This window comes from Anopheles bellator, chromosome 1 (assembly GCF_943735745.2).
Source record: "Anopheles bellator chromosome 1, idAnoBellAS_SP24_06.2, whole genome shotgun sequence".
Taxonomy (NCBI): domain Eukaryota; kingdom Metazoa; phylum Arthropoda; class Insecta; order Diptera; family Culicidae; genus Anopheles; species Anopheles bellator.
Genome location: NC_071285.1, coordinates 41,162,961 through 41,183,586, shown reverse-complemented (window position 1 = coordinate 41,183,586; position 20,626 = coordinate 41,162,961).

Here is a 20,626-nt window from a genome sequence, read left to right as displayed (position 1 = left end):
CTTGCGAAGGAAGTGAAATCATCCGTGCCAGCCGTGGCCGTGGGACGCTGCCTTCCGGTACGGATTGCCACGTTTTGTCGCGTAATGTGTTTGTGTCACGTTTTTGGGGTGTGATGAGTGAAAAAAGGGACACAGAGCGAGAGAAAGAGAGGGCAAAAAAGGGAGAACCTGATCCCGATCGGAAGCAACAGAAAAGCGCAGTTTTCACGTACCAGGCATCCATCCGCCGGGTCCCGCTTGGACCGGAAATGGATGGTCCGTTTCACGGTCTGAGCAGTTTCCCGGGGTGCCTGGCCAGCCAGCCCCGCTCCGCTGGAAACTGGCCATCGGGGAGACCCAGGCAGTACGCTCTGTGGCTGAGCAAACAGCATAATTTCCAACCCCCGAGCCGAGTGTAGCATAAAATGTAAATGAACCTTAAAATGTGGGACATAAAACTGCTGATTTTATTGGACGGCACTGGCTGCGGCTCGGTGGTCCTGCGGAGATCTGCCTCGTAAAGTTTTGCCGCCCATTGCCGTCCGGTGCTGGGCTAGGTTGAGTTTTGTTTTACATTATTTTCGTTCTTTTTACGGCTCCACGAACGGGTGAATGGTTGGTGAGAGGAGCTGCGCGATTGGGTTCCTTCTCTATGCCAGAACCGCACGGCGCACGGCTTCGAGCAGGGATTAATCGTAGACGGAGACGGTGTGATAATGGCCCGTCGATAGTGGCTCGCGAGTTGGTGAAATGATTTGCGATTGCGAGGTGCTAAGAACGATTCGAAACTATGTTTATTGAGCAAGTTATTGATTGGCGATTTTATTCGATTCTTTTTATCGGCGATCGTTGATGGCTCGTTTGAGAAACGATCAGCGATTGAAAACGGACGTAAGATAATCTAATAAAACTAAGCAGTTTCGTGTTCATTCTTGCGTGCGTGCGTAGAATTCTAGATATTGTTATTCACATGAGTTCCGGAATGTTATTCTTCCAAAGCCCATGCTGAATATGCTGGCGTTACTCAAGTGTGGCATGTACAGCATCAGTGATTGGATTGATCACATTGAGTCCTTCCATTACAAGGATTTGTGTTCGCAGGCTTGATTGGCAAGCTGCTGAGCAATTACTTCATTATAACAAGTCCCACCTTCTTTTTAGCCTACGGCCATTTGAACATTGTAAGTGCTTGACTCAAGCCGCTTTCATAAGGAAGAGCTTGACTTATTGATTTTCCGATACTTTTTGCTCAATTTAATATTTTTCGTACCGGCTCAATGTTTGAGACGACCTCCTGTCCTGGAATTTAGAGTGGTTGCGGTGTCGTGTCTCATCGCATATAATGACTTGCTGCTAGCTTTCAATCGAGCGTGTAACTATTTCTCGTCATTTATGGACTTCAATATGGTGTGTTGGGTCAGTGACCCAATGTTTTTATTTTCATGCCTTCATAGTCACTGTTTCAGTCGTTTCGAGTCGTTCAAGTCATTTGGAGATGGGACTTAAAAAAAAGTGGTTTAAATGTTCAATTGCTTTGAGGTGATTCGAAACAGATCATTCCAAGAGAAATATATGAATGTGTTTCTAATTAAAAGACACAGTTACAACATTCCACAATGAAGGCATTACCCATGGAACACTTCAAGCACAAATTGAGTTGTTCGCGGGTCTGGTCCACAACTTCAAGGCGCCAAGCAATAAAGAAACAAACTGCCTCGGTAAGTCGAAACAAACGAACTCATACTCGGCAGCTGGGTCGGGTTGTTGGGCGCATTTTTCCCACTTCTCAGCCTGAGCCTGTGCCTCACCATTTGCTTAATCCCGGCGCGCATTGGTGCTCGGGAAATATTTTTGGGAGCGCTTGAACTTTTTGATTAAATTCGTCCGTAAAGTCCAGATGCCAATGTGCTCTGTCAGATTTTTTTTGGCCTGGCTCCCCAAAACTGTACCCGCACCGCGTCCGGGTCGATTCGGGACAACAAGAAACGTAAATTATTTACAAATCCCCACACAGCAGCAGAGCGGTGGCCAACGACGAAAAAAACGGAAGATGAAACAAAACTGGTGGCAAAACTTTGGCAAATTTCGTTTCATTCCACGGCCACGTCTCGGGGAAGAATGTTTGGGCCAAAAATATTCATCCGGCGCCGTTATGGCCATTCGCTCACGCTGGAACTTATCGCTGCTTCATTCCGTGGTCCGCGAATTACGCAGGGCGGGATCCGGAAAACGGTGGTTCATAGGTAGGTCGTGACCATTCACAACCATTCGCCAGGGTCGAAAAATATAGAGGAGGAAAAAGCACAAACCCCCCTGTTCGTCACGTAAAGTGAGTAAAGTCGTGAAAAGGGCGCCTTGTTTCGACACGTTGCGGTTGTAGGCCAACAATTTGACTCCCGGCGGGTTGCTTTCCATTTCGGCCATCATCGGTGACATCGTTTTGGTGGAGCTGGCATATGACCAGCAAGTTCCAATTTTAATTTTGATGATTTAGAGATGTGTCCGTTTCATAGTGGCTGGAATGTGAAATGCAGTCATCCGTGACGTAATTGATTATGATGTTCACTAAACTAAAAGATCTGAAAAACGTCCATTATTGTGCTCCATTCGCATTGTAAAAACAACGGATAAAACAGCATTGTAGCTCAGTTACGAAGTTGGGGTCTCTATGTTGCAATAAAATGCAAATCAAGCTGTGTTGTTGATTCACAACTATATGATAACTTTTGTGTTATTTTAGTCAATGGCATGTTTCGATATCACATCAAAAAAGGGAGTAAAATGGTAAAAAAATGAGTATAATGAACACTTCACTCCGATCCTAAATGTCATTACAAATGGAAACAAAACAACTCTGGTGTAGCACCCTACCTCCAAAAACCGATGACCTCCTACAATAACCCATCGGATAAGAACGTCGAAATGATCAAAACTAATGTCCATCAAATGCCAGCCACAGCCATCGATTGAGCAAACAATGGCCAAACCAACCGATTGGCCCACTGATGATCAACATCAATGCACAAATCGGAATGCTTGTGCTACAAGATTCGATCCGGTTCGCACTTCCGGCCAATCGCCAGAATTGGGCGCAGAGTTTTGCATAAAAACAATGATCCATCAAACGACCTGCGGGCCGGGGCAGGGGCGTGTGTATGTAATTGTGCCGCGTTTTGGGGCGACGGAACTTTTCACTCGAAACCGGACCCGGACGTGCCGTGACCGGAAGCGTGCTTGGCACGTCACACTGCGCCTCTGCAGATCCGGCCGGCGGAAGAGAAGGAAGCCACCGGAAGGATAAAACTTTCACCGGGGCATAAGTAATAGTGGCGGTGGCAGTAAAATAGTGAAGTGTAGTGGTAGTGGCTGCATTTGTTTTCCGGCCATTTTTCGATAAACGGAACTGAAGCGGGAAATAAGACCCGGACAACGGATTCTGCCGCCAGACTTTAAAGCTAGAGCGCGAGATGGAGAGAAGTAGAGAGAGAGAGGGAGAGATTGCGATGGGAAAGGGTGAAAAAGGACCTCCGCTGGCAACCATTCGTATTGCGAATGCGAATGATAATGATTGCAATTTTATGGCCACCACGCAGCAAGCCACGGTGGCCAAACTTTTCCTTCACACCGGGAACCGAAATCATGGCCCTCGAACAATATTCGCAATAGTTTGTGGTTTTGTTTGCGAAAACAGAGCCTCGCACACATACAGAGACTCACTTGCTGGAGGGCAGACCCCCGGAGGGCAGGACGAAAATGAGAATGGATATACTTTCTTATCGGGAACTTAGATTGGATAGTTTAGCGCGCAAAGTTTGCGGGCGAAGAAATCGTCCGGAGAGAGTTCGACTTCGACTCGTTTTTAATGGCAAATTCGTACGACGTCGCACACGGTGATTGTTTTGGACGACCGTCCGGAAAATGGGTGACAATAAAGAAACCTGCGGCGAAGGATGAGCTTGGAACTCTTGCTTCACCGGAACTAGGGCACTATTTGTCGAATTCTTTTTATCCTTTGACTTTTAATCGTTGCTCTCGTGACGCTGGACAAATATTTGAACCCAACCATTAGAAGGTTCACCTCCGGGAATCATTTCATTTCGTTCGGAGCGTAAGCATTTCACTTGGGATTGATTTTTTCGTGCAGAAATCAACAACTTGCTCGCAACCGAATGGATTCTGATTACCGTTTCCTGGCATATTTATTGACGTCACGTAGCGGCCCGCTGTGGGATTTAATTTACTTGCCACCGCATGTACTCGCCCATTGATTAAGTGATTCTTTGAAGTCGGAATAGAAAAACGGACCCTTTGGTTGGGGATCGGAAGGCTCCACGTGCGTTGGCTTCCACATCAACTACATCAATTATTTAGAGATGGCAAAGTTGAGATTTTACTTGTTTTAAACTACACTTAAAATCGCCCACCGTAGGCACGATTCTCGGATGATCCGGCCGACCAGATCATCTCCATAATCATGTGGATGTCACCGAGCGAGCACAGCAATGAGTTCCAAAAGCCCACCACGCTCCATCATTAAGTTATCAATAAACTCCCCGGCACTCCCCAGGGCATCGAACCAGGGCTGAGCCCCCCAGAAGTACTCATCCGAAACTATGGGACTGCGTGTCATTTGGGAAATTTAATTTAGTCCTCATCATGGGGACGCAGGCCGGCGATTCGTATCACTCATCGCCGGTGTGCTCCGTTTCTTTTCGGTCTACTTTGTCCACCACTCGGAACGGTTTTCAATCGCACAAATCTCGTTTATTATTTAAAGCCCTACGAGAGGCCGGGTTCGGGCTCAGGACGAACCAATCAACATCCGGCATCCGACTGCGTTAAGCGGGTACCTATCGTTCCCTGCCGAACGGAGGTGCATCACCTTGTTTTCTATTTTTTTTGATTAACTTCACGTGCTGCGGTGGTTTTCCAATCTTTTTTTTTTCAACAACGCCGACGTGAAGCTTTCACCAGCCGGCCGGAGGGGGTCCGTGTCCCTGGAGCGTTGATAACTTTAGTTGATTTCTTTTCTGCCCCCCTTCAACTCCGACACCGACCTGGCTGGCTGTCGGAAGAATGGAACTCTGCTTAGCAATCTCGAATCCCAGCGCAGGGATTTCGTTGCGGTTCCGGGGGCAGCATTGATCGAGACGTGCCGCCCAACCCATCTGCAACCGCCGGAACACGGTGCCCGGGCCTCGGGCGAGAGTTGTTTAAAGTTACAGTCAAATGAAGTGGAAGATTTAATTAAATTTACTCAATCAAAAAGCGTTTGATTGCGAGGCGAGGCACTCTCCTGTGGTTTCCTTGGTGGGTGTGTGAGGTTTGTTGTCCCCACTGCGGTTTACCGTCCGCAGGATGGTGGGGACGGCTAGCAGGAACCGATCAGCAGACACCGTCGTTCCATCCGACATCCCATCATCATCACTGGTGCCGGTCACTGGTGAGTCGTGACTGTCGCCGTTATTGCTCTCAAGTGGTATCGCTCGAGGCAAGGTAATCCTTGGCCAACACTTTGGCGAACTAATAAAGCGCATTCGAAGCCGACACTCGGTGACGCTGCACCTGCCAATCGATAGACCAGCGAGCACCGTCGGCCGGCATTATTAACAACATAAACATGCACGCTGCATAATACCCGTGGCTTAAGCGGCATAATAGATTTGATTTGAAGGATCACGGACGTGTGTGCCGCCGTGCTGGAAGTCACACGCCGCTTAAAGCCCCCAAACGGGCCGGAAGCTCGGGACAAGGGCCTCGGCTTTAATGGCGTGGCCTGTGGTCTACTCGAAGCAGCCACTCTCGTGGGCCGTCGAAAGACGCTTTTGCTTGCGGACGGCACTTGAGATGCGCAAAAGACGCTTAATTAGAAATTGTTTCGCCATCACTCACAAAGCGCGCTTCAATGGAGCGCCCTGGAGTTCCGCTGTTTTCGCTGCTCAAGTTCGCCGAAACGCCGGGAATTCGGAATTTTCCACCCGATTGTTTCGAACCCTCCACGAACACTAACGTGGTGCGTTTTGTGGCAGAGAGTCGGTTGGCATTCATTTGTCTGGGTTTTTTTCTTCTGCCGCTGTCAAGTTTGTCCAGCGAGGCGGGTGCACTTCCGGGTGGCCATTGTGTTCATCATTCAGTGCTCGAAAACTAATCCGTCACTCCGCAGCTTGCAACCGAACGAAGAAAACGGAACACGAGCACGACACAGGACGACCGAAAAGTCCCAAGGACTGGAGCACTATTTGTTTTAAATACTTCAATTAGGACGACGATTCCAGCGAAATGGTGCAAGTTGGGTGCACTGTTTGCGAACGCAAACGTTGGCAGCAGCATCTTGTGCGCGAAACAATGGGCAAGGACCCTCCCCCCCGCCTGACAGCCATTTCCGTTTGACCGGTTCTACTTTTGGCCCATTTGGACATTGGGCCCTGATCGAACTGCTTGCTTTGTGAGGCCATCACATACCACTCAGCGATTGCAGCGGAGCGTTAAATAAAGTTCGTTTTGCGAGGTTTCCGGACGAGTTTGTATTTATTTTTCTTCCTTTCGTTTGTTAGTTTCTTGTTGTTTTTTTCGAACCTTATTGTCTGTTTTCTTTTCTTTTCTGTTACCTCTTTTTATGTTTTGCGTTTATGCGTTGCAAAGTTTGAGCTCTGAAGCTCAAACAATTTTTCAGCAAAAATCAGTCCTTGCGGAATCGAAACAGATAAAGTTGCGATCGAAAAACTACTTCAGCCTCGATTTCCATAGATGGTTTTTTATGATTTTCAATGGCAGTGAAAGAAACTGTGCTCGTAACATTCGTTTAAAATTATGCCATCTAACTATGAATCCTCAGTCCAACTACTGATTGACCGTGATGTGTTCCGTCTGGTTCCACCAAATTATAATTCCGCTTCGGCGTTTTATGTTCTCTATCAAAAGCAGGACTCGTAGTTGCAAAATCGATGAATAGCGGCTTTGATTAGAAAATGTGTCCAAATTTTGAACGGAAACCCGAGCTGCCCGAAGCATTTCAATTTTAATCCTATTTTATCATTTGGCGATCGAAATATCAATTGCTCTACGTTCACGTTTCGAAATCCTCATCCTTGGGCTGTGGCCCGGATGAAGGAGCGAGCAAACGCAATTTGATTATTGGAATCATTCTTTTCGCGTAGCAAATTTCTTCCAGTCGACTGCTCATCGCTGATGATGCAGTTTCGTCCTGTTGCACCCAAAGGACACACCGAGCTCTGGCATTGGCTGATCGGCTGCTGTCCGTTTTTTTTTTGGAACGACCACGGCCAAAAATGTAGCCCGAGGAATGCACATCGAGTGTGCCGGTGGTTGGCAAATATTTTCGTTGGACAAATTAAAGTTTTTGGGGCAGAGTTTATTTTGCAACTGTGGCAAAAATGTCCCTTCGCCTGTCCCCGTTGTCCTAGCAGTGCGGGCTGCGGGTTGCGATGATGGAACGCAAAGAAAATCCGAAACTTTGCTCTGGAAAGGCGAGCAAAAACCGAGCAGCAAAAGCTCGGAGCCCTGTGAAGGTGGAAAATTGCTCAAATCAGAAACGGAAGCGTCGGTGGAAAAAATGCTGCCCACTACCAACGGGAGGAGGGGGAACAGGAAGCAGCAAGACAGATGGACAGACGGGTGAAGGGCGAGAAAGGGAGTCCCTGCTGGGATTGATACGGATCGGCATTCGTTTCCGAAGGCAAAGAGCGAAAGCGAACCGCACCGGACCGGAAAGCCCTTTCCAGAACCGGTTTCCAGTGGTTGAAACCGGACGAAAAAGAAACTCCAACGAAATCCGGTGTACCCTTTCATCGACTGATGTTCATTTCCGGCACCGTGCCGGACCTCGGGGTTGGAACGGTCAGATTTCAGGATCATCCGTGCCCGGGTCCGGGCATGGATTTCCGATGACCGGGCCGCAAATTCCGGATGCCGGAGCACCCGGAATTCGATGCACTCTGGCCGATAGTGCACCGACGAAAGGTACGAGTGACCATTACACTTGTACGTTCGGTAGCCGAGAAGCTTAGAATTATGAATAAATTCTCCTGTTTCATCTTTCTAGCCATCGTATGCCCGACATCGTTTGTTGGTTGCTGTTTGGCCATGGGAAAGCCTCCCATTTTTTCACCACCAACACGAATGTCCCATTCGAGAACAACCACCAGCGACCGCGTGAAACGAAGAAAAACTCCAACTGAGCGAAACAAATTGATTGCAAATGACTGCCGCGGTCTTGTAACGCCAGCGAAGCCACCGGACAGGCCGGACTGAAGCACAACAAACAGCGTGTTTTGTGCCGTGCACTTTTGCGGAGTGTCCCCCCCATCGTACACGGCAAACAAAGTCGGCCGCAGAGAGAACCGACTTCTTGGCCAGCCAGCCTATTGCAGCTTCGTACGGCGTGCCTAGCGGCGGGCAAAAACACAGAAATCAAACCCCGTGAACGCTTTTCACGTTCGTTCGGTCGAAAAGGGACGATTCGATTCCCGGACGATGGTAGCCCTTGGCGATGAGAGTCTCCTCGGGTTTTTTGTGCCCGTATCCTGTTTGTAGCAGGATGATAAAATATGTCCCCAACAGGGCCAGCGGTGAGAAGGATTGGTTTGTGCCAATTGAACCACTTCCATTTACGCGTAGCGTGAAAATTGGAAACAATAGTGCAGCATGAAACGGACGCCATCGTGATGCTTTTTTGTTGATTAGTAAATCGTTCGCCGGTATATGAGGCACTCGATCGACGCAAATGCGTACAGTGTTGCGTATGATAGAGCTTGATTTATGTAATCCAGGACAACGATGCCAACGTGCAGTTACGTTCCTCGAATCGTCGATGGTTGTGGATAAAATTGTCATCAGCATTCTCGGGGCTTGTCGACATCAGAAAATGGTCGAAAGCCGGCTCACGGCTTTCCTCGAGTTGCTCAAGGTTTCGTGTGACCGACGGACGGGAAAAAAAAAATCGTCAGCAAATGAAGACCCTCATTGATCGTTTGATCGTCTCGGTTCTTGACAACGTTGATGGTGCTGCAACACTTAGGCACAGACCGAAGGAACCGAAAACCCGTAGATCAATGGCACAAAAATGTGCTGAGCGACGTGGTAGAAACTAAGGCCCCACAGCAACCTTGTCCGGAGGGTTTGGCCGTCAGCACCACGCAGCCGAAGCCACCAAAAATCCTCTGCTGGCGATGGGAACTTTCTCTTTATTTACTGACACCGTTTTTTGAGGGCAAAAGAAATGGTAAAAAAGGACCCACAGGCATGACCCGATCAACGGCATACGTTCTGACCCTAACTAGCACTTTTATTTTTCCCGCACCGCACAGTTGGGATTCCTTTTTTGGTCCCACACACTCTGCCGATGCCTCTTTGCATGCGGGTGGTGGGCATTTGTGGAAAAGTGTTTGAACAGGAGCGTCACACCTAGGGCTGGCCAAACGGGAAAAATGTTGCTCAACGTAGCCCGCCATCATCGGGAAGGCGTGGAAGCGTAGCCAGTGACCGCACTGTTGGGGGTTGGAATTTTTCTTTTTCACCAGCCCTCCCTTAACCAACTCATGCTGGTAGGCCCACCGTGCCCTCCGCTCGGGTGGTGGGCTCCACAGGGAGCGACCAGAGAGTGTGAGAACGAACAGTGTTGTGAGGTTCGGTTTTTGTAAAACAATAGCGTCAACCACGCGGTGCGACCAACTGACAGTGAAAATTGATTTAAATTAAATACCACGTGAACGATGGTCAACATCGGTTTGTGGCGCTCAATGTAACCAAACACAGTGACGTGCAATGATTCAATCATAACTAGTTTTTTGCTTTTACATTCAACACTTCGGTGTTTCTGCATAAAATATGTTATCATCTCTACTGTGCACAAAATGGTTTAAGCGTGGAATAGCTTCGAAATTGCGTCAACTTCTTTGAAGTTCTTTCTTCAAAGGTTTCTTCAGCAACAACGGATAAGCTCTAACGAAGCTAATCTGGTGTCACTGAATATCGAACAGTTAAAAGATTTCGATAAGCACCTAGTCGGTGCGCCATGAACTACTCCACTACTACAACCTCAACAGCCTTCTCGAATATTTAAAAAAATCTTTCTCAACAATATCAGTATGTTTCATCATCACTGTTTCTGCAAAAATATTTACTAAAATTCAGAAACTGATTCTGCTTCTTGCATACCAAAGTCGGCCCGAAAAGGCCTCGAGCAAAGGCGGTGAAGCGTTTCCATTAAATCGATTAACCACAGAACACTTACGGACACACATACGCACGTGTTGCCCACTGGTCCCCACATGGTGCTCCTTCTTCGTCGACCAGCAGACACGTCCCCGTCCGGAACGACCCCGGGTTTACGACCATTTTACGCGTGTGGTTGACCGCTGTCATTACCTGCAAGAAAGAAGATAACAGTAAAACATCACACACATGGACTCGGAGCATAGCAAAGCATAGCTTCTTGAAGATTTTATGTAAATTGGTTGCCCACACGATTTCCTCCCCCGAAAGTGCATTCATATTCTACGCACACACATAGGGACTCAGAGGCTCGCCACCTGTTCCACGTTCACGGCCAGGCAATAGAAAATCAACCATTAAAGCGATGCTTCAATGGCCGTGCGTTGCCATTAATTGCCCGTCGTTTGGTGTGTGTGTTTTTTTAGATTGAGTTTTTTCACGTCTTTGCAAACGCCCGTGTGCAATTCCCCCCACCAAACGAGACACGTGTCTCCGCGTCACGCCACAAGTGTCGGTTTCACGCACCGCTCATCCTGCGAGAGATGGCTGGTGCCTAACGAGGTGTCTTAAATTTTTATCACTTTCTCACCCGAAGACGGGCTAAGTGACGGGGAGACGAGGAGAGGGGGATTGATTCCGGGGACCCACACCGCTCCGCTGCGCCACCCAAATTACGCCCCACCGGTTCGACCTTTTTTGTGGGGCACCAGGCGCCTCCATTGACGCCTATCGTTGGGATAGGGCGGCGAAGTAAAGTCATTAGAAGCGCCGTCGGCCGTGCCGTGTGCCTTTTTGGGACCCCCTGCGTGGAAACGATAATGCTAAGCAGCATCGTAATTATATTCTCATTTTCTCTCCGTCCGCAGCCTCCAACACGACCGGGTCCGTCCGGGGCATCATTTCCGGTTCGCCGGGCGAAGGGACGCTTTGGTCCAGCATTCTGTGTTAGCCGCGAAGTGAACGCCACTCGCTTGTGGTTGTGGTATTAGAGATTTGTCGATTTTTGAATCATTTTGAGTATAAACATGCTTTTCCAACATAGTTCAAGTAGTCATTTTTATGTCTTATGTCGAATATTCAAAACAACACTCAATACGACATCAAAAAGCCGTTCTTATTCAACTCATGTTTCAATTTTAAAAGCGTTTAAAACCCCAAAATCGATCGCAAAGCGCTAAAAAGTCACTTTGCGGCACTCTGTCATTCGCAAGAGCGGCGAGCAGCTAAAAAAACCCCGGGGAACGAAAAGAAATTATTAAAACAAAACCGGTCTGCAGGGAGTGTGGCATCTCTTAAACGCACCCGTGAACCCGTTTTCGATCCGTTTTGGGCGGCGGAACAGCGGCCCAACTGAAATGTGCACCGTTATCACACGCGAACGATGATGATGAATTTTCCGCCGGCATCACTTTCGGGCCGGCGCGCGCTGTATTTTTATTATTTCCGTCTGTCTGCGCCATTTTGTGCCGATCGCTGTCTGTGTGTGTTGGGTTCGGGCTTTTTTCTTTCGTTCACTCCCTCCGGAGTTCCCGCAGTGTTGGGCGCGGAAGTTTGCGAATTTCCGTGCAACGTGCATCAGGCGGGCTGATGTGGCGCAGAGACGCGGCCGTGGCAGGGCGCACTCTTCAGAAATTATTAAAAAAGTTTAATTGAAGTCGGGCGAGCGAGAGCATTTCAATACAAAAATCCAATTAATTTTCATTCTTTCTCCGTTTTAAGTACACCAAAGTACAGGTTGGCCCGCCGTTGGGGATGGACGACGCTCGAGGCCTTGGGCAGAAATAAAAACCGAAAATAAAGGAACGGAAGCTAATAAAAAACCCTCCCCGACAGCTTCCGCGCGCGCTTGGGACGGATCAGTAGCAGAGAAATCAGTTAAGTTTGCACCGATCTTGCCAGCCAGCAACGTTGCTGTGCGAGCGGCGCACGATGGATGCAGAATGCACCGAAGGAATGACAATATGCGTAATAATGGTTGCCAATCTAGAACGAACAAAACGGAGAGAAAACATGATCCGGAAGCGGTGGGTAGGGATTGCATAGTAGAAGGATTCGCAAACTTTCTTCCACGTCCGACCGACCGACCGGCGAAGAATGGCTCAACACAAGTCGGAGTCGGAGCAGGGAGTCTATTTAAAAAGTTCTAAATTATCCTTATTGATTGCCGCCGCTGAAGCATTTGCATCCCGTTTCATCCACCGGGGCTGGTGTTTTTGTGAGGTCGCTTGCTGCCAGCGATCGTTCATTATCGATCACAACCGACCGCGCCGAGTAGGGTCGAAACTTTGGCAACACTTAAACCGTCCGGAGGCTTGTGTCGAAGCGCCTGTCAAGTGGAAAAATTCTGAATTTTATGGGGTTAAACGGGTGCCTCCTCCTGCTATTCACTCAACCAGTGCGGCAACATAAAAGTGCACCCCGAAGCGAGGCAGGATAATGAAAAGCGCTGACTGAAAGCGTCGCAAAGCCATTTCCCCAATATTGCCACGGACTGTCAAGGTAAAAGTTGCGCCACGGGAAAGCGGAACCACTTACGCCCCACGTTTATGCTCGTTTAATTTTGTTTTTTATTTCAATGAGATTTTCTCCCAACTTTCGCTGCGCCAGAGGAAGTGATCTCCGATTAGGAAGTGGGAAAACTTTCAGCGTGTTAATGTAGCGGATCATAATTTAGCAACGCTCAGAAGGTTCAGTGCGTTCCGCGAAGGGGCCGGGCGAATAATTGGGCGGGTGCTCTGAAACCTTTTAAAACTACATTGCTCTCGACACCCCCGGGTGGAAAGCGCGATATATTGTATGCTGCAGTGAGCAGTGTTATCGAGTACTGGGAACTCGTGTCTGTAGAAGAAAAAAAACGCGAACAGAGTGCAAAAGTAATGGCTGCTGAAAGGTTTCGTAACATAATTATCTAAGTTACAGAGTTAGTTCGAGGATTGCGAACAATAGTTTAACATTGGTGCACCTTTAACACACCTTTAAGGTAGGTAGCCCCACAGAAAGCATCCGACAAATCACCACTTGTCTTGGGGCCTCTCCAAAGCTGGGCGTAAGATAAGCGATATCCAAATCCCACTCACCCAAAGCGCCCGAAAACACGGAAGGACGAAACTTCGTTACTAATGAGCACGAGCGCACCCGGACACACGGGCAGAAGTTTTAAATGGAGAGCTGCGGTAATCAATCAAAATCTAATTAAGAATACACCGGAAAGAGTCGGATTCGATGCTGGGTTTCGGGCGTTGGCTTTTGGTGGCGTTCTCCGGGAAGGATAATGTTGATGCGGGAGTGGACTGACACGGACACGGACTGACCATCGTTTTACTCACGTGATGGATCGTCGTCTTTGCGCGCGCACTGCGTGCAAAGGACCCATTCCGCTGTCACTCTGTGCCTTCGAGCACCCGCACACACACATACATACGCGTGGCCAACACCGACACATGCGACAGAGCGGGCACGACAACGGGCGGGAAGTGCGCGCATTGGAACGAAAATTCATTTAGCAGCAAATTAAATTGCCGGTGGCATATTCCCTTTCGCCTGGGAAACAATTAATTTAATTGAGTTTTGAGTCTGTAAAATGTTGAAAACCGAGTGACGAGGGTGCGAAACTCCTGCCCTCCCGGGCCACACCACCCGCTCCGCCCTCGGACCGTAGGGCCTAGGGAGGCTGAATGATGAATGAGAGTGGCCACCAGTCGCCGTCGTCGCTGGCAGCGGAAGCTGGATAGGACGACTAACTCGTAGGCGGCCAGCCAAACCACGGGCACGGGCGACACTTGGGAGGGCGCTGGCTGGCCCCAGCCCGCCCGTTGAGCCGACATCGGATGAGGCATCGGATGGCAAAGGAAGTGCCAGTTTTACGCCCGAATGCCTCGGAATAATAAGAGTGCAAATTGTGGAAGGATATTCAATTTATCACCTTTTGCTCATCTCGAACGTGGCCACCGCCGTGTTCCGGCAGGCCTTGAATGGCAGGTTTCCCGTGGTTTTTTTTTTCTCTTGCGCCTTCTTTCTGTGTCTGTGCATGTCTGCGATCCTTCCTTTCCCAAGCCAGACCAGGTTTGGTCGATTGCGAATGGTGGGAATCCTGTGCAGGAAATGAGCTATAAGGGCGTATGAAGCTGTGTCCCTATTGCTTCGCATTTATTCTGTGGCCGCAAAACGAAATCAAATAGAGCCGTTCACGCGTGAACGATCAAATATTGTTATGGCAAGCGCTCGGGTGCTATGATGATTGCATACCCATTAGGCGCATCACCATCCACAATTGCCATAATGATTTTTGTATTTGTGGCCGTTAATTGACCGTTGCTATATTAGCAAATGCTTCGATGCAAATCTGATCGGTAGTTAATTAAACCAGTCACAACTAAATGAAGTAGAACGAGCGTATCGTGGAACCAACACCTTTCCCAACACTTAAGAGCCATTATTTATCCAAGTCCACGGTAATCGCTTGGCTTTACGCTCGGATCGCTCGGAGCTGAAAGATGTGCGCCATTTCGTTTCACATTCGCACCTCGCCGTATGAGAGATTGCCAAAAATGAACGCCTTCACTTAACACTCTTCTTCTTTTTGGGTTTGGTGACTGCGTGTCAGCGTCCCAATTTACACCCGATTTGAAAAAAACAAAAACAAACGAACTCAACGAACTAAATTATAACATCTTAATCATCACCTCGGTGCGTGCGTGCGTGCCTGTTGGCTGGGGCATTAAATCAACCTTAAACATCACGACACAGACCACCCACAAGAATCCCACACACACGGGCAGATTGCACAACAATCTATATCCTCCAGTGAGCTCCGCGAAGCGAACGGAACTCGCGAACCGGAAGTAGCATCCGTGGCGCACGCACAACGCACGCACGAAAAAAAAAATCGTGCCCCGGGAACCGTGGAACCGAAACGGAAATATCATACATCACGAGATTACCGCCGACAGCGAACATGCAAGAAATCGACATCCGGGGACGCGAACCGACCTTCGCGGGATGCCCTCCCGCCGGAAGCGCCAGATATTTTGCGCCCGCCAACTACAATCCCACCATTCTTCTTCTCCGGCGCTTCACCGGAAGCTGCTTGATGAAAGACGCAGAACGCCGTCATAATTCCAGTAGCATCCCCGGGCGCGGTCTTATGCTGTCTTCCGGTCGGCGGCCACCGCACGCCATCTTTGACAGTGCCCGCCGCTTTCGTTAAAGGTGAACGCAGCGAGCGAAAGAAACAAAAAAAAATCCACGATAATGAAAGTAATTTATCGGCCCCCGGACCAAAAAGGGGAGCAGGATGTGCAGCCGGGCGCAATGTTTTGCTCTGACTCTGTGAAGCGGTGTCTGTTTGTGCCATTATGTCTCACACCTCTTTAGCGAAGCTTTTGAAGCTTTTCGGTGAAAAAAGGGACTTTCAAACATCAATCATTCAGCCGACGTGAGGCGCACAGCCAAACGGAAGCTGGTTGGTTGAGGTGATAAATTCATAATTGCTACGATCGCTGTGGCGCAGGGTTAAGGATTCAAGCGACTTCCCGGTTTCTTCAAAGTACGCGCATGGCTCGGTAAAAACGATCACGCTCATCCTGCAATACTAAAGAAATTTAAGTTTAAGGCATAACTAGTGAATGTTAGAATGTTTTTATGACTTCACAATAGGTTACAGAGGCAAAGCAGGCACAAAGGTCAACGGAAGTGAGCGGGTAAAGCTTCAAGATTGCAAAAGTAGCTAGCATAAGAGTGATCGACGCTGCAAATGAAACGAAAGAAAGAAAAACACGCGATAGTGGAGAAGTCAGATAGTGATTTGAGATTTTGATAAAAAATACCCCTGAGCAAATAGGAAAGCGAATTGGAAAAATTAAACGAAGCAGCAAAGACAGAGTAACCACACCAAACGAAAGAAGAGATGTGAAAAATGAAACATGGAAAACGCAAGAGTTTGTTGATACCCAGGTTGGTACATTGGTTGGCTTATCTTCAACAGAGAAAAAAACGAGATAAAGCAAACAAACACCACGAAATGAAGCAACCCCCCGGGAGATGGTTAACTGTCAGAATGGGTTCCTTTTTTTCGTCTACGTCTGCGTGCAGACATTTTTGCATTTTGACTTCTTTTGGCGTGTCGGGGGAAAAAAACACGAACCCCAAATGAAACGAGACCTTATCACACGTTCCCAACACGGCCATCGCAGCCTTGGCGAGCAGCACAAATGCGCATTCTTCGTGCAGGTTTATGACTGTGGCCACGTTGCGGCGGGTGTGCGATTTTCCGCCGCATAAGACGAGCAGTTTACTGCTACTACTACGGGGACACCCCGAAAAGGTCCTTGGCCGGTAACGACCGAGTCCCCACACTCGGTCGGTCGGTCGGACGGTCGATAACGGGACGGTAATTTAGTGGCGTTACCTTCAGCGCGTAGACATGGTGGCATCGGACCACCCCAATGTCTGAGACTGATGCGGCAAGATGAGCTGTCACCGTCTTGGGGGACCATCACCCCCCTGGGTGGGGCTCAATTGCCCTAGGGGGGCCAATCTTGGATAAGCAAAGTGGCATTTGTTTTCTTTTGAAGACCGAAAACTCTGGGTTCTGGGAGGACTGTTGGAGCTTTAAAGTGATGTTTCGGAAATAGGTTTGTAACCTTTTCAATCAATCATTAAATATGTTGAAATCGGCAGCGGATGATCTTTTCCCCGTTTGGAATACGTCCATTAATGCTGAAGCAACCTTGCTGAATCCTTAGAACCTTAGAGTTTAACTTTAAACATGGCAGCAGGCAGTTCCGATCCTTCGTGTCCTTACAGGTGCTTTAGGGCGCGCTTTGCGATCTCGTGAAAATTGATATTACCGACACTGTTTGCACAATCACGCATGTTTGGGTTTTGTTTTCCTTCGTCGACGAGAATTGCGTGACTCGCACACTCACCCACACGTGGGGACATAATAATTGCTACCACCCACGTGCGTGTGTCCTTTTGGTGCCTTTTCCAGCATCGATTGCTGTCAACATCAAAGCGCTGGAGGGATTCGTGTAGAAGTTCGCTCTCGTTCCGGCACGGGGGTTACGCAGAAGGCCGTGAATATGATATCCATTTTGCAACCCATTCGGTCGGGGTCCCCCTCCCCGCGTGGGACTCGAGTTCTCCCAGTGTCAAAAAGCGCCCCACAAGGATGCCGACAAATCGAAGCAAAATTAATGGATTCCGGTGAATCGACGAAATGGGTGCGTTGTTTGTATTGAAATAGCAAACCAAAAAAAAAAAAAGAAACAGGACGAATCTCGCAGTTCGTCAATGAACTAATTTCCAGCATTCGCTCTGGAGATAAATATTCATTCCTCCGAAGCTTCGAGTTGCAGCAAAAGTGTGCGACATCTGCCATCGGAGCCGTGTAACTGAAACGCGGCAAAAGTCGTTTCGCTAGTAATTTAATCTTTTATCCCAAAACCCAGTCCGGCAGGGAGGGCGGCCCCTGCCCTCGGGCGCTGCTTTTCCGGTCACTTGCGCAAATTTCGGTCGTACCGGAAACAGCCAGCGGTTCCCGCAAAATCCACTCCGTGCCGGTTCGTGCCGTCAAGGCAGCGAAAGCGGCAACGGCTCGCGGAGTAATTGTGCTTCTTTTTGCATTACCATAAGGACTTGTCAACCGCACCGACACGGCGCCCGGGGACCCCCGGATGGAAAACAGCACCCTACTCTGCTCTGCTGACCATCGCCCGTCCCCCAGAAAAACCCTGGGCTGGATTGGATTATTTATTCCACGGTTTTCCCCGGGCGTCCCCGAAAATACTGGCACTCGAAAATGGAAGAAAAACCACGGAGGAAAAACCCGGGCTGGCTGCCTATTATTGTCAGGTGGGGAGTCCGTGAAGGGGGAGGACCACGCAAAACACGGCCAAAAACCGGAGCATCCCTTTCGCGGGCCCCGGAAATGGCGGAAAAACGAAGCTCGGGCGCTCCAAAAGGATAACACGGTAGACGCCAGCCAGCCAACCGGGTCATTGTGCCGTGCGACGCGATTGTCCCGGCCGCCATCCCCATCCCCGGAGGGAAAGTCTGGGTGACCTGGAAAAACTACACCCAAGAAGGACCTCCCGGTGTGGCCCGGTGCGGTGATGGTAAGAAAATTCACAGGAATGCGGCGAAGTGGAAAGGATGTAATCCTCCGGCCCCTCGCTGGGTGGCAACGGGCCAACGCAGACACATAGACAGAGAGCGGTGGCCCCGGGTGCGTCTGCAGAAAGCTGGAGTCTTGTGGAGTCCGCCCCGGGCAAAGCGGAGAATTGAATTTCGAGCTCGCACCGGCACCGGCACACAGAAGGCCTTTTGGCAGCCAGTTTTAACTTTTCCTCTGCCAGCAGGGCGATAGTTAATAGCAAAAACGAACGGTGGAAGAAAGCATCCACCACCCCCGCCGGAATGGCGCACAAAGGCCACCCAGGCAGGCATTGCCTATCGTCCTTGCTCGTCGAAGTCGAGTCTGTCCCCGTTTCGGGCTCTCGGCCGGTAACCACGCACTGACTCCGGCGGCAACGCAGCACGCGCCCCGGGAAGCAGCTTCTGGTTCGGTGAGCACTTCAACACTTCAACAATGGCCGCACCACCCCCTCCACCCTACCCCGCAATTCGCTTGTGCGAACGTGGTGGCGTGGTGCGGATCTGTTAAGTGGGTCGCCCTTTGCTCGGGGATATTGATTGTTGAGGAACCCAGAGCCGCGAACCGAAGGCAAAGCTCGCATCAGAAGCACCCTGTGCCAATGTGTGGTGTGATTATCGTCACAGCTGGAAACGCACCAAAAGAAGCGTGAAGTTAATCAACCGACCGCCACAGCCCCGGAGCCCCCGGGCTGTGGATTAGCTCCACTTTCTGGAATTATTTTCCCGCGGCTCAGCAACTGCGCGGTAACTGTACCGGTTCATCGGGAACCGGATTTTGGGTCGACTTTCAATCCAGCCGGAAACAACTTTGTAAACCGCGGGCCCCATTTGGTGTCGCGAAGCCGAGTTACAGATTTTTTTTTTGCGTCTGGACCTCCTGAACCCAGAGCGGGCTCGTCTGGGGCGTAATTATGTTTCATTGAAACTTTACCCGTCTGTGTGGTCCCTCCGGTGGGCCAGTGGGCGTCGTCTTCGGGCGACATCGCCGACAGGACATGGAAAATAAAATTATGGGAATTGAAACTTTGTTATTTCCTGCTGCAGTTCCCGCATCGATGACAGAGAGCCGAGGACGCCACCGCCGGGCTCGGTTGCGTTACGAAATAAGGCGACAAGCGAAAATATTGTGGACCAGAGTCCCCCGGCCGCCCCAGGGGGCGGTTGGTCAAAGGGCAGAGTCGTAATCTTATTTCTCGGTTCGGGCAAAGGGATTGCGCGATTTTTCCGCTGCAGCATCATTGCTGCAGGAGTTACGGCCACGTTTTTGCCGCCACCGTCGCGTATTTGCTCCACCTTATTTAAGGCGCTTGGAAACGCGGGGCCGCATGTTTTGCAGGGCACACCGCAGGCACTGCAATCAGGCTTTCGGTTGGCTGGCAACCGATCTGCCACCGGCAATCGGGAGTCGTCCTTGCACCTGGACCAGAAACTTGATATAAAGCCACCGCGTGCGCGCGCGATCGCATTTTCTTTTCCCGCGTTTCCTCCGCCCGGGAGGGGCGCGGTTGCCACCGGAAACATAAATTCCTTCTCCGTCCGTTTCCGTCGCGCACTGGGCGGCTGTGTCAAGGAACGGAGAAAATCAAACTTTGCGCACAATTCGCCATTTTGTGGCGATCCAGGTTATTTTTTTTTACGTAGTTTCGGCGACGCGCTGAAACTGTTAAGGAGAGAAAATTACAAGCCCACAAATCTGGTCTGATTTAGTGCGTCGGGGGGCGCAAGGTCGGAATGCAGCCTTCGGTACAAATTACGGGCACCGGGAATCGTTGTAAATTTTCAGTAAATAATTTATGAAATTAACTTCGATTGGGGATTTCTTAACAGCAACGTTAGTCCGTTTTAATTTGTGCTGAAATATATCTTACAAGGTGTAAATCCGGTTAGGCCATAGCGTCTTGCGTAGTCATTCCGTTAAGGCGCAATATCCAATCATTACGAATACAATAGAGAACTTTTCCTAAAGGTATGAACTGATTAAGTGTATTCATAGCAATTCGATTAAATAGGCATGAAAATGGCTTGAGTGAAATAAGACTTTTATTTAAAGTTTGTGCCATCGCTACACATTTTTCCCATCTCTCTGCCTAAATGTGACTTCCACGAAGCAATCGTAGCTTTGAAGCAAATCAATTAGTCATCCAACTTCGATTTCCTCGTACCATGTATTCTGGTCCATTCTGATCGTTTTTCGATCAATGAATGCTTCAAATTGATCATTTATTCATCAGCGATCTGTATTAACGGATTTACCCTC